This window comes from Nilaparvata lugens, chromosome 1 (genome assembly GCF_014356525.2).
Source record: "Nilaparvata lugens isolate BPH chromosome 1, ASM1435652v1, whole genome shotgun sequence".
In the NCBI taxonomy this organism is placed as follows: domain Eukaryota; kingdom Metazoa; phylum Arthropoda; class Insecta; order Hemiptera; family Delphacidae; genus Nilaparvata; species Nilaparvata lugens.
The window spans coordinates 23,483,937-23,505,016 of record NC_052504.1 but is presented as its reverse complement, the minus strand read 5'-3'; the positions used below and the strand labels follow the sequence as shown (position 1 = coordinate 23,505,016).

Below are 21,080 nucleotides of genomic sequence, written 5' to 3'. Positions count from 1 at the left end.
TTTGAATTTGAATTTGAATTTGAAAAAAAAATTCAATAACTTATTACTGTATTTGTTTGTTTCAGGTACGTTTTGTCTTCATATTCAATCTCTGATATGTCTTCATTAGTGAGTTGACCCTTGATTTATCTTTTTTTGAAAAATAATTGAGCTATATGCATAATTTAATAAAATAAATAAATAAATAAATAAATAAATAAATAAATATGATTTTATTGCCGTTAAATTCTTAGAACAATAGGCAAAGTCAAATATTGATTATAGTAAGACAAAAGATAAAAATCAAATTTTACAGCAATTGTACATACAAATTACATTACTGAGTCTTAAAATAATACAGTACCTAAGTAAACTGTAAGTCAATTGGATTTTACAAATACATTAACAATATTCATTTGAATGTACAAAACATATTCCTTACAGCACAACTTGAGCCTTTAGAACAATATATAAATACAAATAGAAACCTCTTAACTCTAAGCAACAATTATTTCACTCTCAAAGAACTCTTCAACACTATAAAAAGGATTTATCACAAGCCAATTCAATAATCTCGTCTTAAATTTCTTTTCTGTCTCTGATATTAAATCTGTAGGTAATTTATTGCAAATTTTTATACCAAATGTATCATAACTTTTGGCTGTTTTGGATAGCCTATGATAGGGAATATCAATCCTATGACAATTTCTTGTGTTGTAGCTTTGAGTTTGATGCCTTAATTTTAAATTGGATGAGTTTTTTTTAACATGCAACGATACAGTATAAATGTAAAAATTCACTATTGTCATTATTCTAAGCTGGACGAAAAGAGGCTTACAGTGTGCTAGTCTATGAGAATCAGTTAAAACCCTGACCACCTTCTTTTGCAATAATAAAATATTTTCTGCATGACTACTATTTCCCCACAGTAGTATCCATATGTTGCAATACTCTGAAAAAAGGCAAAATATATCGATCTCAAATAATTATCTGGAACATGATTTTTCAGTTTTCTGATCAGATAAATCACTCTTGAAAGTTTGCTTGATATATAATTAATATGAGCTTCCCAAGTCAAATATCTGTCAATGAATATCCCCAGAAATTTTACATCGCTTATTGCATCCACACAATCTAAGCCACCTCTAAGGGTGAAGTGCATAGTCTGTGTTTTATTCTCGTTGAGCATGAAGCCGTTAGCCCTAAACCATGTCGCTGCTTGCATCAGAGTGGTCTCAGTTAGATTTTTAAGATTTTGAAGGTCAGTACATTTATTGATAAATGTTGTGTCATCAGCATACAGTATTGAACGGCAATTTAGAACAGCAGGAAGGTCATTTATCATAAGAATAAAAAGCAATGGCCCGAGAACTGATCCCTGTGGGACACCGAATTTTACACATGCTACATCTGATCTCTTATCTCCAATACACACCACTTGTCTACGTCCCACAAGATAAGTTTTAAATAAGCTAAGATCTGCTCCACAAACGCCATAAAATTTCAATTTATCCCGTAAGAGAGAGTGCACAACACAATCAAAAGCTTTGCTCAGGTCACAAAAGGTCACCTGAGCATACTCTTTATTTTCAAAAGCGCTCAGAATATTCTTGACAAGAGCATCCATGGCTCCAGTAGTTGACCTACCCTTAACAAATCCATTCTGAGCATTTCTTATAATATTGTGCTCTTGAAGATATTCATATAACTGCCTATGCATTATGGTCTCAAGGACTTTTGAAAAACATGGCACCAATGAGATGGGACGATAGCTACATGGAATATCTTTAGGCCCCTTCTTATAGACAGGTACAATTCTGGAAACTTTTAGCACTTCAGGAAAAACTCCATCTCTCAGGCATCTATTTATACAATATGTGAATGGATTTATAATATTATGAATAATTTTCTTCAATAGATTACTTGAAAAGCCGTAAATATCAACACTGGATGAAGCTTTGAAACTAAGTACTATATCAAGCACTTCACGTGTGGAGACTTCGTGAAATGAGATTTGGGCTTATCCTGGTTAAGAGGGAAATTGAAGTTTTGCTCCAATAAATTAATTGCCGTTAAATTGGGCCGGTCAATCTTATCATGAACATCCATCACTGCGTCCAAGAAAAACTTATTCATTTCATTGGGTGTGAATGGAATTGGATCTTTTCGAGCCTCTTCCTGAACAGATTTTATTATTTTCCATGCGGCTTTGCACTTATTACTAGTAGACTCAATTTTAGAAATGTTATATGTTTTCTTAGCTCTATTTATTAACTGCTTATATGATCTTCTAATATCTAAATATGCCTTCCTAGCTTCATCAGTATTATCTCTCCTTGAAATATCTAAATATAACAATACTGTGTTTTTCATTTTCGCTAATTGCGGTGTGTACCAGTTTTTTAGTTTTGTTTTTCTTGTTTTCTTTGCCCCTTGATGACTATTCACAACTATTTTTCTTTCAGGAATGAACATATTAAAATAATAATGTATTATATTGAAAAATCTATTAAATATCTGTTCAGAGTTCAAAGAATGAGTTTCACGCACAAATTTGTTCCAGTCTACATTGGAGAGTGAATTCTTAAATAAGTCGAGATTTTCATCTGTCATTGGCCTAGTTACTACTGTCTTCCTAGTCTTTCTACCGTCCGTATTGGAACAAATATTTAAGTCAACCCATACACAATCATGGTCTGAAAAAGGAAATGCCAGAACATCACATGCAACACTGTCAATCCTGATATTTGTAAAGATATTATCCAAACATGCAGAACCTCTGGTAGCCTTATTATTATGGCAGGCCAAATTGAACTGCCTTAGTAAATTCTTAAATTCATGTACAGTTGCTTTGTCCTGAACAATATCAAAATCGGAGTTAAGATCACCTCCGAATACAATACTATAGTTTCTCCATCTAGGTCTACTAAAGAAATTCAATACATTCTCAAGCCCTTCTAAAAAAACACTAGAATCGCCCAAGGGTGATCTATATATAGAGACTAGAGCTAATTTCAGTTTATCTAAAGATATACCAGTAACTTCAAAATTTTTTTCACAATTGAAACAACTTAGATCTAAACAATTGCTATCTGGTACTAGCTCCGGCCTAACATAGATTGAAACTCCTCCATGACTGTAATTTTCTCTACAATAACTATTAATCAGAACATAGTCATCTAGTTTATGAAAAGGAATATCGTCCACCTTACACCAGTGCTCGCTCAAGCAGAGAGCATGAAAATCATTATCATTCCCAAACTCATTCAAAACTACATGCTTTTTATTAATTCCTTGTATATATCTATACATGCTTTTTATTAATTCCTTGAATAAAGCAAATCAATTGTCTCAAACGATCAACTGAAATGAAACGTTGCAAGAAGACAACACTTCCGTTATCCCTGCTCCATGGTATCAACATATCTATTTTTATTATTTTTCAAAAAGAATTTTTTTAGAATCTATTTTTGTTATTTTATTTTTCATGTAGCTAATTAGTACCAATGAATGAAAGTTAGAATTGCCATGATGGTAGCCAACCTCCGCATTGGAGAAGGAACCTGAAGAAGAAGAATGAAAATTGTCAATTAATCCTATATTTATCCTTGTTTAGAAATAAATCACGTTCAGTATCTATGCTACAATTACAGTATTTGATTAACATTAATGCTGCTATCCTTGTCTAACATTCGATAAAGCAGATATAGCTATCCTTTTTCAGCTCCGCAACGTTGCCAGTTCATTTTTAACAATGTTGGCTCATAATTAACAAAATATACAATCTCAGTTATGTTAATTTATTATTAAATCATTGAAAAAATAGCCAATATATTTTCTCGGCGAATAAAACATAATTTATTATTTTCAACCATGTTGAACTTTCTCAATCTAGGTTTTTGATCTTGAAGTGATGACATTCTTTGTTGTTTGTCATGATTGGTCCATTGTGCGTCCCACCAGCCCACATCGACCACCCAACGCGTGCAGTGAGCTACCTGTGGGCTTCGAGTGTCATTCTCTGATGGGCTTAACTCTGAATCAATAGATAGTCATTCAGATATAGATGTTGAAGCGATCGCTGTTACATAACAATGAATTGTGATAGCCTTCCCCTCTCCTTCATTGCTCCCTCGTTGCTCAGCTGATTGGAATAGTTTGTTTTGAAGTGAGCGACAAGAGAGAGAAGGGTTGATAGAGAGTGAGAGAGAGGCAGAATGAGAGCGCGCAGCAGGGCAGAACCGGCCAAATGTGTGTCGTCGACCCAGTCAGCTCGGCAACCGGCAATTTTGCAATAAACTTTTATAAGTGCAGTTATTTGTGCGTTAAATAACACCTACCTACTGAGAGGTTCAGGAGTTTCTCATTACTCTATGTATTCATCTTGGCCAATAATAGTGCTACAAGTAAATTATAAATTGATTCTCATCATTGTTGTGTGGTGCTTGCGAATAGTATCGGATTGAAAAATTGCAATTTGCAACAATGATGTTTTCTTGTAAGGATGTAGTGAATTGGTTGAATGACATCATGGCTGAGTTGATGCTTGAAGTTGAGTTGTTTCTAGTAGCTTTGCTATTCGAATATCACATCATTTAATTAAAAATGTGAGTGGCCAGATGAAGAATCCTGCAGATGCAATCGGTATGATCACAAATGACATTATAACATCCAAGTTTCCCTTCCATACCTTAAATGATTATCTGTTGAATGAATAATTAATTGGTAGGCGTCATTGTTAATAGTGATAAGACATGCTCTTTTAGCAAGATTATGTAGTAATAAGCAAGATCATTTCTGAGGTTTTTCAAGACATTAATCTGCTCCTCTTGTTGGTGTTAGGTAGAAACTTGCCAAGGTCAGGGTCATTTCACAAGAATCGAACGAAATTGGGGCAATTGAATGTAGTCATTAGTCAAATTAGTCTTTTTTAATGAATTAAAATAGCTTTTGAATCGAAACTGCAATAATTAAAACTACAGTTTGGTTTTCCAAATAAAGGAGTACAACGACAAAGTATGTTAATTGAATAGGTTTTCTGGTGAGAAAGTGGTGAAATCAAGAATCAACTACAAGCAAATCCTAATTAAATCCTTGGATAGATTTTTGAAACCTTATGTCATTAGTGTGGATTCTAATTGTAATAAGAAAGAGTCAAAATTATTCCAAAACAATTGGACACACACTCGTATCTCTTTGTGACAATTAGTTTATGTCCTATACCAATTTACCAATGAACCCATTTGGGCTCTTCATTTGAAAACAAAACTTCATTACTTTCAACTTGAAAATGCTGGAGACCGATATATTCTTCCGTAATTCGAATTGTAGTTTAATTATTAAATTGGAATTAATTGATTAGTAACAATGAAAATAAGCTTATGTTTTATGTCCATCCTCAGACTTGAAGATGCGTCATTCGTATATTATGTCCTATCCCCTAAGCCGATTCTTTCCTTTATAATATAGATTAGGACTAGGAACTCTGAAGAATCCGTCACTTGATGATGATTTCACTTCTTTGCCAGCTTGTTGATGTGGCACGAAAACGTAGTCATGTACCATAAATAAATGAAATCTGTGTGATCTTGTTTTCTGCAATATTAGAATTAGATAATAAAACCGTTCGATATTGGCATTTAACAGAATAACAATATTTAATACACACCTTGAACCTTCTATAATAAATTATTACAGTATGTTTAATGGAGAATAACAGAAAATACAAAATTCATACAACTGAAAAACGTTCAGCTCGATGAGCTTTCTGGGATCTGGGTGTCATCGTGCTGAACGTTTTTCAGTTGTATGAATTTTGTATTTTCTGTTATTCTCCATTAAACATAATAATTTATTCCACTATTGAACCTTCTATAATATCAATGTTAGTAGACAGATGGTTGATCACTCACAGGTGTAAGATTCAAAGTGGTGGGGGGAACGCCAGCGTGACGTCACGTGTAGTAAAAAAGTGATAGAGTAACCACACTGACACAGCCTACTATAGATAGGTTATAATATATATAAACTATATATATATATATTATCCAAAGTAAGTCATGACACTGAGAATACAGTTTATTTACTGTATCTCCAAATACATCGTCGTTTAATCCCCTCAAGATTGACCTAGAACTTTGAAATTCTCCATACTTATTGCGAATGAATCATCGATTCTAACTGTCTACTAACTTTGCTATAATATGACCTGGGAGTAATCCTGTCAAACGTTTTTTAGTTGTATGAATTTGAGCTGTTATTCTCCTCGGAATATGCCAATTGATTAATAGCTTTGTTGGATTGGATTTAGGTTATATTGCACTATAATAGATGGAGCGAAGTAATTTGTAAGCAGGCTGCTAAGTGGTGGTGCTAAAAGCGAGTCCTGGTGGCTCACCTCTCACCTCACTCACAGCCTCCGCCACAGAACACTGGCAACTGGGTCGGTCCAGGGCCACCACACACCGCCGCCACTGTTGTGGATCAGCCTCCATTTTGGAGCTCTCTGCTCTGCGGCCTGTTTACATTATCCCTCCCTCAGACTCCCCCTGCCATTCTATTGGTCACTAATTAATCTCCGTTCACTTTGTCTTGGAAGTGCTTTGTACATTTGCAATTAGGCTACCTATCCTCTATCCAATTAGACTGTGATGCGTAATATTGTCAACGTCGCATTAATGGTTGTCTGTCAGTGACAGTGGCCCAATCAAATCTATTCAATTAATGCAAGTCACGCTGTGCAATGTGCAAACCCCATCAATGCATACCCTAAATTTTTTTTTGAAAAAATTGATTTATTCGAATTTGTCTTGATTTTGTATTTCTGCCAATATCGAGGTCTCAAAACCAGTGTTATCACTGGCTCGAATATCAAGGTGAATATCAGAATATGAATATGTAGACAGTCTCAAAGTCTTTTCAACTGTTTCTAGCATGCTTTGTCAACTTTACTGTGTCCAAACTGGCATGAGCGCTGAAAGATTACGCCGACCCTCGCTTCCCCACGCGCAAGCACACACGCCCGGCCTACCTGCGCCATTGATATACTTTGTATACAACCATAGAGAAACAATAGCATAAGTAGATATCCCATGATATAGGAGGTTTATGTCGCAACGTTTACTGTTATCTCAAGCCGATAGTCCACGTAGTTCTTCCCCGTGAAGCTGTGGGACGCTCGTAGTCTCTCATACTGTGCCGTTCATACACTCACACCCCAATAAAAATCGACAGTGATCGGCTTGAGATAACAGTGAAAGTTGCAACATGAACGCCCTATACCATGGGATATCTACTTACGCTATTGTTTCTCTGTTATACTACGTAGTATTCAGGTAGGCAGACCGTCCCTTTACTCACACACACAAAAGGAGACTGCGCTTGTGTGTGTGAGTAGTAGGAGGGTCGGCCTAATCCTCCAGAGCTCATGCCAATTTGGACAGAGTATAATTGCCTCCAGTCAAATTCCATAACATGTACCTGAAAGTATAAATGCATGGAAAAATAATGAGCTCTAATCGAAATTAGTGAAGTCAAGTTATCTATAATAGTTGAAGTTCAAATATATTCAGGTGATTGAAGTTACCTATAGTTGAGTTACTTGTGATGTTTATTCACTAATGATGATTGATGGTTGAATATTGAATTCCGATGTTTGAGATGCTGAATAATATTAGTGGTACATCATCGCTGTTTTCATGTCTTTAATTTAGTGGATTTAAACTTGATAGTCTGTGAATTATTTCAAATTTTCAATGACTTCAATGTTCAGTGCTTTATCTTCCATAATTTTGTTGAAATAATTGAGATTGATCAATTATTTTTAAGCATTGAAAAATATATTTTCTAATAGAATAGAATATAATTTATCATTTTAAACATTAAACATGAATGAACAGCTAATATTACATCATATTCTCTATAGAAGGCAGTGGCAATGCAGAGAATCGGCAATGCTGTTCTATCATTCTCCACTGTCATTATAACGTCGACCTCACTACAACAAACTCTGGTCACGTCGCGTCACGTCTAAGTATGCGACTAGCGACTAACCCAATAAGCAATTAAAACTTGAATATCTGAAATTTCAAGATCTATTACGCTCATTTCATGCACTTTTACAAGCCAAGAAAATTCTATTAGATTTCTTTAAAAATTTCCAAAGATACGCCCAAAATCTGCGTTTTTTAGCGTTTTCTCAGCTTTATCAATAACAAATAAACAGTAAATGTTCAAATTTACTACAGAAGCTCAGCTGGGGTGCAATAATGTTGTGTTAGGAAGAATTTGAAATAACGCCAAAGATACGCCCAAAATTAGCGTTTTCTCAGCTTTTTGCGTTTCCTCACCTTTTTCAATAATTATTGGAAATATATTAAAGAAATTCAGTACTTTGGTTTAGCTGAGGTGGAAGAATTTTTTTCGCCAAAGATACGCCGATATAGTAACAGGTGTTTCTCGAGATCAAATTGACATAATACGTTCAAATTCGGTACAGAGGTTCCGCTGAGGTCTACATGCAGGCGAGCGAAGCGAGCCCGCTGATCTCATTTTTGGACAATCCAGTCGGGGGTCCAGAATTCGATACAGAGGTTCCGCTGAGGTCTACATGCAGGCGAGCGAAGCGAGCCCGCTGATCTCATTTTTGGACGATCCAGTGGGGGGTCCAGGGGGCGGAGCCCCCTGGCTAGACGGATATGGCGAGCGAAGCGAGCCTGACGGCTAGTACATTATAAATTTAAAAAATCAGTTATCCTCTTTGAAGTTTAATCTGCATCTTTTAGCTGAACTCTCGCGTATTTATTCTAGAACGTTTTGTTTATTAAACAAGCTTTGTTTTAAATTCATACAAGTTACAAGTAGTATACAAGATAGTTCATTTCTGTACACAATAAAATTGTGTTAAATCTATGATCCATCAAGTATAATTCAAATGGTAACTCTACATTTCTTTGCTCTTCTAATTATCATTTTTATTCATTGAGACTATTATTTTTATAAATCAAAATATCAAATCTGATTCTTCTTTTTTTGTAAACTAGTAAGTTCTCTGACGTACCCAGTCTTACTTCCTCATAGTCTAGTTGTAAGTTTTGAAAAATTCACCTCTGAATCCAGTCAACAACTAGGTCCTGTATTGAGAAACTGTCCTGAAAAGCTCTATCAAATTAATGTGGACCTGTTGAGTGGATGCATGGGCATTGGCTTTTGAGCCTATGTTTGTGTTTGTGCGGTCTATTATTGGCTGACTGGATGCTTGCAGACGGCGGTCATGTCGGTGAGGAGATGCTTGGTTATGTAAAAACTGGAATCGAGATTTCACTTTGGTCGCATGCGGCGAAAATTGGGTCATTGCACACTGGCTGGTGCCCCCCTGGCACACATTGTTCAGTTCAAGGTCATCTCCAGCCTCTGCTCTGCAAATCATCTCTGAAGAAAGTAAAAGTTTACATCCAATACTAAATTTCATTCAAATATTGGCATGCTCGTGTGAGGTGGTCATTTCCTTCTCAGGTCGTCTTCTATTATCAAAAACTGTTTTTTGGAAACGCTTATATTTTCAAATTTCTTTGCAATGGTTACAACAATAGTTCATCTAATGACATACTTGATTTCTCAGAATATAAATTCTTGAGAAATTCATTCCTGGCTCAAATAATACCTTAAAATACGCTATTTTGTTTGAAATAATATCTGGAAATAGATTAATTTCTAAAAAGGGAATGAATATCCCTCTCTGAGTAATTCGTTTAACAACATCTTGAGGAATGTAACCTTATAATTTAATGAATTTATTCTCTACCAATTCTGAAATTATTCATTTCAAAGATTCCAACTCGAGGAGCTAATTTCTCGAACATTAAAGTCACAAAATAAACATTTTCCCTTCGCTTTATTTTTTTTCGACGTTAACTTTATGATGCCATACAAATCGAAAAATATTGAAAAACGTCACAAGTAAGGAGTTTCCAAAAGTGTGATGCACAACCATAGGTTGTGTTGAGTTTTATCAAGAATTTCTGTTTGTGCAGATTTCTCTTATGACTTATAGGGCCGGTTTCCGAGTTCGGGATTTAGCTAAGTCCTAGACTTTAAACAGCTGGAGTCAGAGAATTGGCTTTTCAAAACGGGGCGTACTCGCAGCTTTTATAACAGTAGTCGTAGTTTCTATTTTATCATTTCTATAATTGGAAACGTTTTCCCTCGACGAAATTAGACATTCCTAAATAATTCAAAATAGCTGAAACTTTACACTATTTTTTCTTTATTTTATTTTGTGTTAAATTTTCTAGTTTTTCGAAATTTAATTCAAACATGACTATGACAATGACTGCGACTACGCCCCGTTTTGGAAAACCAATTTTCTGACTCCAGCTGTTTAAAGTCTAGGACTTAGCTAAATCCCGAGCTCGGAAACCGGCCCATATTGTCTTATAACAAAGACATGGATATCAATCGAGGCGGTAGGTGCAATAAGGGCCTATGGGCCTATAAGCCCTTATTGGGGAGAGCTCGGAAATGGATTCTCCATCATTTCTTCTATATAAATGTGAAGATTTCATTCAAATATATTTTTTCTTGAGGTTGGTATAACTATTATAGCAAACCCATGTTTAAGCCCTTCTTGCAGAGAACAGCTAATTTTCCTTACTTTTGTGGTTTTATTCACTATAACTTGAAATATTACCTATTAAAAGCGTTGCAATTCAGCACAGCAATATTGTATTATCAAATACAAACCTTGTGGTACACTTGCTGTGTCTAAATCATACTCTCAAGTGTATGAACCTTTCAAATATTTGAAGCAGCTCCCTGTAGAACTTTCTTTGTCTATTGCACCAGCAGTTCCACTTAAAATAGGAAAAATCAAAGATGTCAAAGACCTCTATCCTTATTTGAAACAAGAGACGACAGTTTTATGAAGATTTTTTTGCGAGAAAGGAAACTAACCAAGAAGCTGATGGACTAGTACACAACTTCTCCACTGATTCAGAAGATGAAGAAAATGATGAACCGCTGGACATGGATGTTTCTTCATAACACATTTACATATTATTTTCAAATAGGATAACACTCATATTTGGGGCATCATTTCAACTAATATTTGGCATCTGGTTTCAAGATTTCATTGAACTATGAACACTTAAGAAGTTTTATTTTTCATAAAGACATATAGTTTTTAGCACAATTAACGAGATTATTATAAATAGGAATAAATAAATAATGAAATATATTAAACAGGTTTGTAATATTTATTACCTATACGAAATTTACTCATTAAAATAACCCAAGACCTTATTGAGGAGAGAACAGATTTATAAGCTCTTATTGTATAGAATGTCATAGAGAGTATTCTCCCCAATAAGGGCTTTCAACATACTACCATATTATATTAAATTGAAAATGAAGTATCTTGAAATAAAATTTGTTTTTATCAATTTACCATTGAGAACATATTTTCAAAAGTATTGAACCATTCATATTTCAACGATGTTAACCGAATGTTACAAGATATAATATATCTTATTATGTGTAAAAACTTTGGATATTCATATCTCAGAATGATAGTTTTGAGTTACAGCCCTTATTGCACCTACCGCCTCATTTATCCATAAACTACTTCGTCACTAATATTTACCAAGTATCACATTGATTAATTTAATTATCATTAAGCTCATAGCATTATCTGAAATTGGAATAATTATTGAAATGTGAATAAGTAATTGATATGTGATATGTGAATTGAAATACGTACAGTTATGAATTGATTCTGTCATTGATTGTTGTGTTTTATCAGAAATTTCAGTTATTAGTTCAGTGTTTTACATTTTACAGTAAAGTAACTGATAATAATTTTAAAATATTTGGCTCTTTCTGTAATTTAACTGTTTGGTGTATTTGATATTGAAAGGTTATGAACGTAAATTTTCATAAGTTTTTGCAAAGTAAAGAAAGTTTTCAAATTCTCCATTTACAATTATTCAGTTGAATACGATCAGTATCGGTACTGTAAATATATACCTTACGTCTAATCCCTGCAACTAATCAATACAGAACTACTACAGAAATACTAAACAATACCTTCAAAATACATAAGTTTTAGCTGCAAATCAGTTGAATTAATGCATACGTCTTCATATTACAGTATTTCACGTTTATTTAACATCGTAAAATTGACTTTGCTTCTCTCACAAATCTAATAATGCAATGTCATTTGCTAGCTGTGAAGTGTAGTCCAATTCCATTTTGGCTGTCGGTATTCTTTGCGTGCCTGAAGGTCAAGCACAACGCGTTCAATATAGGGAAGGTAAGCATATAATTACCGTCACGGAACAATTATTATATCTTCCGCAGTGGGTAGATACTTGAAATACTAGAGCTATGAACAAATTCTCTTATTACAGTGTTTGTAAGATTTTAAAGTAAGCATTGACTCTAAGCGGCTCTCATAAGTCTATATTTTGACCAACTGTAAAGTATATTGGGTCTATTGTCTATTACGAAAAAATATTATAATTATGATTTACTTGAGAATATTGAAAATTTCAGCTATATCACTTCTATAATGAGGTTCAAGTTATAATGGCAGTAGATAAAGATAGGAGAACAGCGTTGCCGCTTGTCTGCCTTGATTAATTATATTTCTATATTGTTAAAAACGGATTTGGCAACGTTGCGGAGCTAGAAAAGGATAATGCCATCTGTTTTGTCGAATAATAGACTAGGATAGCAACACCAATGTTAATCAAATTCTGCCATTATAACTTGGACCTCAATTGTGTTTTAATAGTCAATTGCGTTTTTTCAACAATTTATCACTTCTATTTTTTTTATAGTCGATAGTATTACAAATTTCCAAATTTTGGTTGACTTTATAGAACAGGAAGTATATGGATCCACTGATGGCTCTTATATCAGCTTGAAAACCTTGACTTTCGTTCATATGTATCAGTGTTCACCCTATAGCCTTGGTCGAGTTTAGGCTTCTCCTAAAGGTTCAGGTTGGATGGCATTGAATGGCATTTGGAAATAGATTCCTTGGAATGGATAATTTTCCGTTGAAGTGGAAACACAAGGGAGTATCGTTAATAAGTAATGTTGATTGTCTGAATGAAACGGTCAACCGTTATCCAGAAGTAGAGAAAAAGCTCATTCATGCATACATTATTGTCACTCTTGTACAAAGTCATTCACACGTTCTGGATTCATAGCCATTGTATTCAAGTAGAGTTTAGTTCTAGAAACTCAGTTTCATAACTTCTATTATTATTTAATACGAGTAGGAATCCAGGTAGGTAATATACATTGGTTAGTAGAAGATTTTCACAGTAATAGAAAATGTTCAAGTTATGTCAGTTCCAGCTTTCCCATTTCTATTCAAAAATAACCACTCCATTCATGGAAAGTTTCTATTCAAATTTTCTATCTGATATTCCTGTGGTTTGGTTTACACTTGGTTCGCACCTAGTCGTACTTTTGGTTGACACTTTTCCTTCTTCCATTCACCTTATCACCTACGCACGGGTTGTAAGCTTATCCAAGAATCATTAACTTCAAGAGCTAAAACAAAACAAACAGGTGACAGGTGCACAACAAAATCAGTGCAACTGCAACATGGTATTCTGTTCACATTGCATAACAGAGTGACGTTAATGTCATACTCGTTGAAATAAATTAGATATTTGTTTCACGTTATCCTTATCGGCTATTTTTGTCCGTGACCTTGCCCAATGGACACTAGGACTGCTGCTTTGAAGTTTAGTGTGTTCCTAGTTGCTGACATTGAGACGTTGTCACATTGTCATCAATCAAATTGCTAACTGCCCACCATTGTTCACTCGAATCATATTATTTTGTGAATAATAAGTACTTACTGTACTCCATTCGTTTCTTGTTCAATTTGCTCAAGTACTCTGCTTTAATCAATTAGTAACATTATTCATCACTATTAATTAATTACGCTCTATGGACAGTGATAAGCCGTAAAATGAACGTGGCTATTAATTTTGTGACAATTTAATTGATAACATAGGAATAGATAAATTAATAGGTTACCTTATTTTCCTCTCCCTATTATTTTGATGATGTAACTACTTATTCTATGAATGAATGAGTAATGTTGAAGAATCTTTTAGTTGAAACTTGAAACTATTGGTTGAATTATTTGATTTGAAGAACCGATTAATAAATGTTAATCAATATTGTATATATTTTATAAAATCCTTCAAATTTCAGTAATTTAATTTATAAATCAATTTCATTACTGTTGTAAATAGGATGATGAATATAATTTGAAATTGATTCAATCTATAAGTTGAATCCAATTGCGTTTTTCGAAACGAGATGATTATTGTATCGACATGATTATTACCAACTCTATTGCGTGTTTGGGGACACACATAAACGATTAGCACACACACATCAAAAATTGTAGTCTATAGTGAATCAAATAATGATGAAATGTAAAAAATTATTATGAAAATTAAATTATAAGCTAAAAATTAAAAAAAAACTTGAAAATTTATTATGAAAATCAAATTATCATTTTATAATAGATTATTTTATTTATAATGCATTCTTCAACTACTTCTACATAGAATCTAATCACATGCTGACTGATGCATAATATATTTATGCGATGTCCTCCCCACTCCTGACCTATATTGTAGATTGCCTACTACTCATTGAAATAAATATCGATGGTTTGCTTCAACATTTTCCTGTTCTCTTCTTGGAATATCTCTTTTCAATTTAGATGCGATGTGTTCACTGAAAGTTTACGAGCCCCATAAATTTATCTGAGCGGCAGACTGCTGCGTTTGATGACCTATGGGCAAGTTGTCGCGCCAGGCCAATTCAGAGAAGAAGCTTGCAATTTGTGTCTGTCTGAGTTGGGAGCGATCAATAAATACACATGACAATATCTGGCTACTTGTGTCGCTGTATTTTATATCTTTATACTTCCTTCTTCCTTGTGTTGTATATTATGCATCTAGCCAATGTAGTAGGCTAATATCATAGATAAAGGATAAGCATATTTCTTGTTTCTGCTAATATCTAGCCAACTGTTGGTGATTGGTGATCTATGGTCGCGCGACTTGAGTCGCTTCTCATTCCAATCCGCTTCTCATTCCAATCCGCCTAAATCTCAGATGAGTGCTTGGCACTGCAAATGAAGTTTGGTGGGCGGAGGCTGTGACTCTCACTGTTAGCACGTCTCTCTCTAATTGATTGCCATTTATTATTATAATAATTATCACGGCCTTGCAAACGGATCGTTCCCTATTATCAGATACTGCTTCCTATTCGATCAAGTTCGGCCATCTATCATAGTTGGGATCAATACTTTAACTGGATATCAGAACAGTTGAAGAGGATCCAGAGGATGAATGATTGATCTTTACCGGGTACAGTAAATTATTATCAACACACTCCAAGATTAAGAATAATGGTTGTAAATCAAATAACATTCTGTAATACTGCTGTAAGCCTCATGTTTATTGTCTCAGTATTGTATAACAACGCTAGTAGTTTCTAAATTCTCAATCATTTCAAAATTATTTAATTTTAATACGTTACAGTTATTGAAAGTGAATCAAACCTTATAATTTTTTAAATTTTATTTTTTCATAATGAAGAATGGTGATTGATATTATAAATATCATTGCTCTTCTTGAAATGTTTCTTATCAAACATATTCCTCTCCAATGTACAGACCACGAAGGCTGAATGAATTCTAACAATGAGCGTTTGATAATGTTTGATAATTCAATTCAATTATTTACATTTATAAATTCACTCGCACGTAACATTAATTTGAAGTTTGAAACGTAATTGATCTGTTCAATAAAATTGAACAAATGAATAGTAAAGTCATATGAGTTCAATGAATTGGCTTTAAAATATGTTATCTATGGAGACAACAGCTTACCCCTTATCTGTCTCCTTCACGAATACAGCAATACAAGATTGATATTCAGTACAATTCAAATACAAAGCTTGCTTCCAGGAACTCTCCCCCATTCACAGACGTATAATCTTCCTGGGGGATTTCACTTGTCAATGTTGTTACAATTTTAAAACAAAATAGTAATGTAATTTATCTCTATATTTATTATTTTATTGTAAGTGGATTATATTGTACAAACTTGTAATTTCATGTGGAAATAAATTGAATTGAAATTGAATACAATACAAAAGAAAATACAATAAGCAATGACAATTCACAATTGTAATATAAAATGATCAAAGAGAAGTTATAGAAATAAAATGATAATAAAATTGAAAAAGTTCATTGTCTTTAAACCGTCTTTTAATAATTGATGCATTTCATCCAATTGACACACTATGAATTCTAACTCAGGAATCGATCTCAGATTTGAAAATTCTACTTGTGTACAAAGTTGTAGCCACTGCACTTGAAACTTGTTCAAGTGATCATCCAACCTTCAATAACCGTAATTTTGTTGGAAGTGAGTGAGAACAATGGCAAGTGCTCACTATTTCAAGTCAATTGAAGTTGTAATTGGGTAAGCAAATGAGAAAATGACCGGATGATTACAAAACAATGGGAAGCGGGCGCTTCACTGGGAAGCAGTGCACTTCAGCTTTACTTAATATGTTGTAGAGAATTGCAGAGAAAATTGGCCAACGCTCTCATGAGCTAATTAATTGAAGGTAAGGCACATCCTTATTAGGGTAAACTACATGCGCGAAACTATTGTTCGCCTCTCACTCGTCTGCATTACATTCCATTTTACTGCTTCATCCCTGAAACATACTGTTGGATATTGAAAGCATTATACCAAAAATAGTCAGTCAGATGTGAATTAATGATTAAGATTTTGATTGATCAATTAAATTACAATGATTACTTCAATATGCAGGGGTAATCAAATCCCCCACGCACAAGCCCATGGACGCTCTTCCCACACTTGAATTTTAAACCCCCAAAAAATGTCATCCCAAGCACTGTGATCTTTTTTGAAACAAACCCTCCTCAAAAATGTCAAGGACACAATTTCATTATTAACCCTATATAGAGTTTTATATTTCTAATTATTATACAGTTATCACAATTTAACTATTTTTTATATAGTTGTACTATTTTGATAGTGCTTATTGGGTTTATATTCCGGCTATTAGGATTGTCATAACAAACTTGAAAGTAAGGTACTCAGGTTCTAGTCTGGTCTGGAATTTTCTGCATTTTTTGTAGATTTTACTATCCTTCATACTATCCTTGTATTTTACCTGACATAACTTACTTTTTTCAAGAGAATCAGTAATTTATTCTATCCACCAGGGCCCTGTTGCATGATAAAATGCAAGCTATTAGTTTAATACTTTCCTATTCTTACTACCAGCTGACTACTGGTATTATCAGTTTATATTTTATCATGCAACTGGGACGAGGAGGAAATAATATTGTTGAAACAGTAAATGAAATAATTCAGTCTACCGCCTCTATCCATCTCTAGGTTGAGAACTGCCGTTAGGCCTATGACTTGGAATAAATAATTTATTATTTGAATGTTAAAATCGTTTAAAAACCTCTTGATATCTAAAAATGTTTGACTTGAAAAATGATCAGTTGAACTCTAAATATTGGTGAGTTACAGCGGACGAGGCGTCAAAACATCTTATTTCAGTAAGATATCATTGCCCTTGTTTTACATGATAAACTGTATTATTCATTATTCAAATATGTAATCTCAAAATGCAACTGTGCTATTTGGTTTGTCACAAGAAAAGAGTGTTGGGTTATGATCGTGTATTTCTGTCTTGTTTTGGTGTGTGATAAGTATGTCTGTATTGTGGAAGTAGGTGGTGGGTTTACAGTTGACGCCCGTTGCTCTATGTATGTAGTTGACCGATAAAGAAATTAATGCTTAGCTGTGGTGCTGGAATAGCCGGAGCAGTCTGCAATTTTCAACGAGTTTCAATCCAGTTCTGCGTGCACGACCTGGGCAAGTTGGTTCTGGTAACTAACGTTGGTGATTGACCAGTCAGTCTCCAGAACGTTTGCACGTTCCTTACCAAACGCGTTGTTTTGAACGCCTACACCTTCAAGAATTGAATCCAGAGTTGGAGCATGTGTAATTTCTCATTTGCTCACAAATCCATACCTTATTATTTATTATTAATAATTAATTATTGATAGATTATTCCAATTCAACCATCTTATAAAAATGTGTTAAATCATATAGATATATGCGCGATATTGGTACAGGCCATGGCATTTATTGTAGTAAGCCCACACAGTTCCACTGTCATTTGCTATGAGAATTATATTTTTGTCGCAGGGTGCTTATGCTCGCATAAGATTGTCTCCGACTAATGGGAAAGAAATTTGAAATTTTGAAAATGAAATTTATTCATAACACTGCCAATTTACAAACAAAATGAATGAACTATTCTTGAAACAAATCACTACAATAATTTTGAACAAAATGATAAACCAACATCATAAAATATTATCTTCTAATTTAAGTTATACCTTTTGTTATGAATGAACCTTCAGATGTAGGTGGTTTCAGGAAGTAATAAAGCTCATTCACTTTAATTCGTGGAGTTGGCCTCAGTGTTCTAAAGCGTTCACCTGACTAATGCCAGCCAATACCGGACGACAATCCAAAATCGACAAGGTATAATCTTGGAGATTGGACGGCATGCTATTTGCATGACCAATTTCTGTTGGCAACAATAGATGAATATAAGTAGTATAGTATAAGTATAGATGATGATAATACCGTGAATTAATTTCAGACTAGTTCCCCCTGATCAACTTATATTTTTTCAATCTTCAAGTGGCAGATCTGAGGAACTCCCGCCAACCCAGTCTGCCCTCAGAATAAAATGCAAAATACGCTTATAACTGTGTACCTTTCGATTTTTACTCATAAATTTTATAGTGTTCTCGTTGTAGTAATCTAGAGATGAGCGTTGAGCCTCTCTCTCATTTATCCCTCATGAGGCTTGGAGTTATGACGTCATCTGAAGTACGTTCAAGTTCTCGACTCCTATCTTCTCAGTGCTTGATATCGACCTCCTGGGATATCTGTTGGATCACTGTCTTAGTCGTGAGATTGGTGATTGTGGGTTAGTCAACGAAGCTATTGTATTATATATAATTTGATGGCTTAGGCCAGCGGTATTAACCATACTATATTATTCATTAAAAGTACCGAGATAGCCTGTACTTGGGTAGACTATCAATGTGACACAACTGCAGTAGCAGCGCAGCTCCACGTCGCTATTCGAACCCTGAACAAATTTAAGCTTGTGATGCTCCCTCAGTTTATTATTGAATCGCATTCGTGTAGCTGTATGGCGGCTGTTCCGTATTCACTTGAGTGAAGCACGCGTTATTACTTGAAATATTTTATAACCTATATTCTACGCTTAACTTGTTTACAGAATAACACCAATGTTTTGATTTTCCTCGAGTTATGAATAAAATTTTGACTGTTCCAGATTTTATAAATCGTTTACGTCGTTCTCTTCCTCTCGTCGTCACTTGTAATAGCTTCACATTTGCGATGTAGATTTCCATTTTACTATAACAAATAATTCAGTTTTGTCCTAGTATGTTTGGCTGCCTCTGTTTACTTCAACGTTAATGTTATAATAGATGACAATCTATTTACGGAAACTAATATTACGACTGTGAAAAGCTTCCAATATAATATTCATCTATTTTTAGTTGATACTAGTACTAGACCGAGCAAGCTATCTAGAAAGTGGACTCAGTAGTTCAACGTTCGCCAATGAGGAAGGTGGTCGGCTAGTGCGCTAGTGCAGTAACTGATAGGTTGTCGCTCTAAATAGATCAATATTAATTCCATAGGAGTGACAGTAAAGTTGAGTCAAGTTCAAAGTGTGTACGTGAGCAGATAATGTTGTTCGATTCTTTTATTTGACATCAACGTGGTTTCAACCGGTCTAAGTGTCACGTGCTCTTTCATTGTGTGTGTTGAGAGAAGTTTTGGTCAGTTTCTAGATCAATTTATGCTGTGTAAGTCATTATCTACTGCGAATAGTATTCAACTACATCAGCAATGCAATTTTTGGTAAGAATCAATTGATGTATTTCAAAATATCTATTAATTACCATTTCTCAAATATAATAATTCTTGTTATTGTTTTTGTGCTTACTGTAGCCTACATGCTTAATTGATTTAAAATTTGTGAAATTATGAACGATTGAAATGCTTTTACCAAATGTTATTTGTATTGGAATCTGAATTAGATTAAATTGTAAACTTTACGAAATATGTGATCACCTAAATTGTTGATATGAATATTGAATTGTTGATCAACGGCAATCATAGAAATCAAATCTCAATGCTCCTTGAACTTGAACTCCGTATAATTTGAACATTGCCTATGTTAGACCCGTGAATTTCTGATACATCGTAGAAAAATAGCTTGTATTGTCATTCAGTTAGACAAAACATGTGGAAGAATAAGTCTAGCAATACAATTATTCACAATTTCCAAGTTTTCCTAGTGTTTGAATGTCCCTCTTTTGCATCATTTTACTCAAGTGAATCTTCAATATTTATTGTTAAACTCATTATTGAATGTAACATACGGTATGAACAGAATAATACCCAACATTTTGCAACCATAAACATTCACATAGAGGTCTAATGTGAGGAATAACGTATGAGAACAATGCTTTAATCCTGTGGACAACTTCAGAGCTGTAGTGTATAATGCTGGTTATTTACACAAAAAGAGTGTTGGCAATTGCAGCACAGGTACTGTATGAAATCCTAATAGCAGCATATTGCGCAAAATTATTATTAAGTGCTTTTTGCCAGTTTAGAGGAATAATGAACTGGCTCTCGGGTTTAACCTAGTTCACAGCTCTATCTCTGTTCCTCTTTCTGCCTTTTCCTCTCACTCGGAATCAGTTTATCTTTCTATTTTACTCTCTTTAAGATCACTCATTTAATTTAAGAAATTGAAAATTGAAATCCAATATCGAAAAAATGACCTAATTATAATAATTTTAATATTGAGTTACGCATTTTTGCATATTCTTTTGGAATTGACTTCACCTTTCATTGCCTCTGGAAAGAATTAAATCGGTG

The 21,080-nt window shown here is 34.1% G+C and overlaps 1 protein-coding gene across 8 annotated transcripts in view; it reads left to right on the top strand.

Annotated features, from left to right (window-relative positions):
• LOC111046027 (protein gustavus) overlaps positions 1-21,080 on the top strand; it is a 150,950-nt gene that overhangs the window by 37,990 nt on the left and 91,880 nt on the right. For 3 of the 8 annotated variants that reach the window (XM_039422931.1, XM_039422950.1, XM_039422943.1), the window contains exon 2: positions 66-108. The exons of the other annotated variants lie outside the window; for them this stretch is intronic. The gene's annotated coding sequence lies outside the window, so the exon portion shown is untranslated. The remainder of the gene's footprint in view (positions 1-65; positions 109-21,080) is intronic. 8 annotated transcript variants of the gene reach the window in all.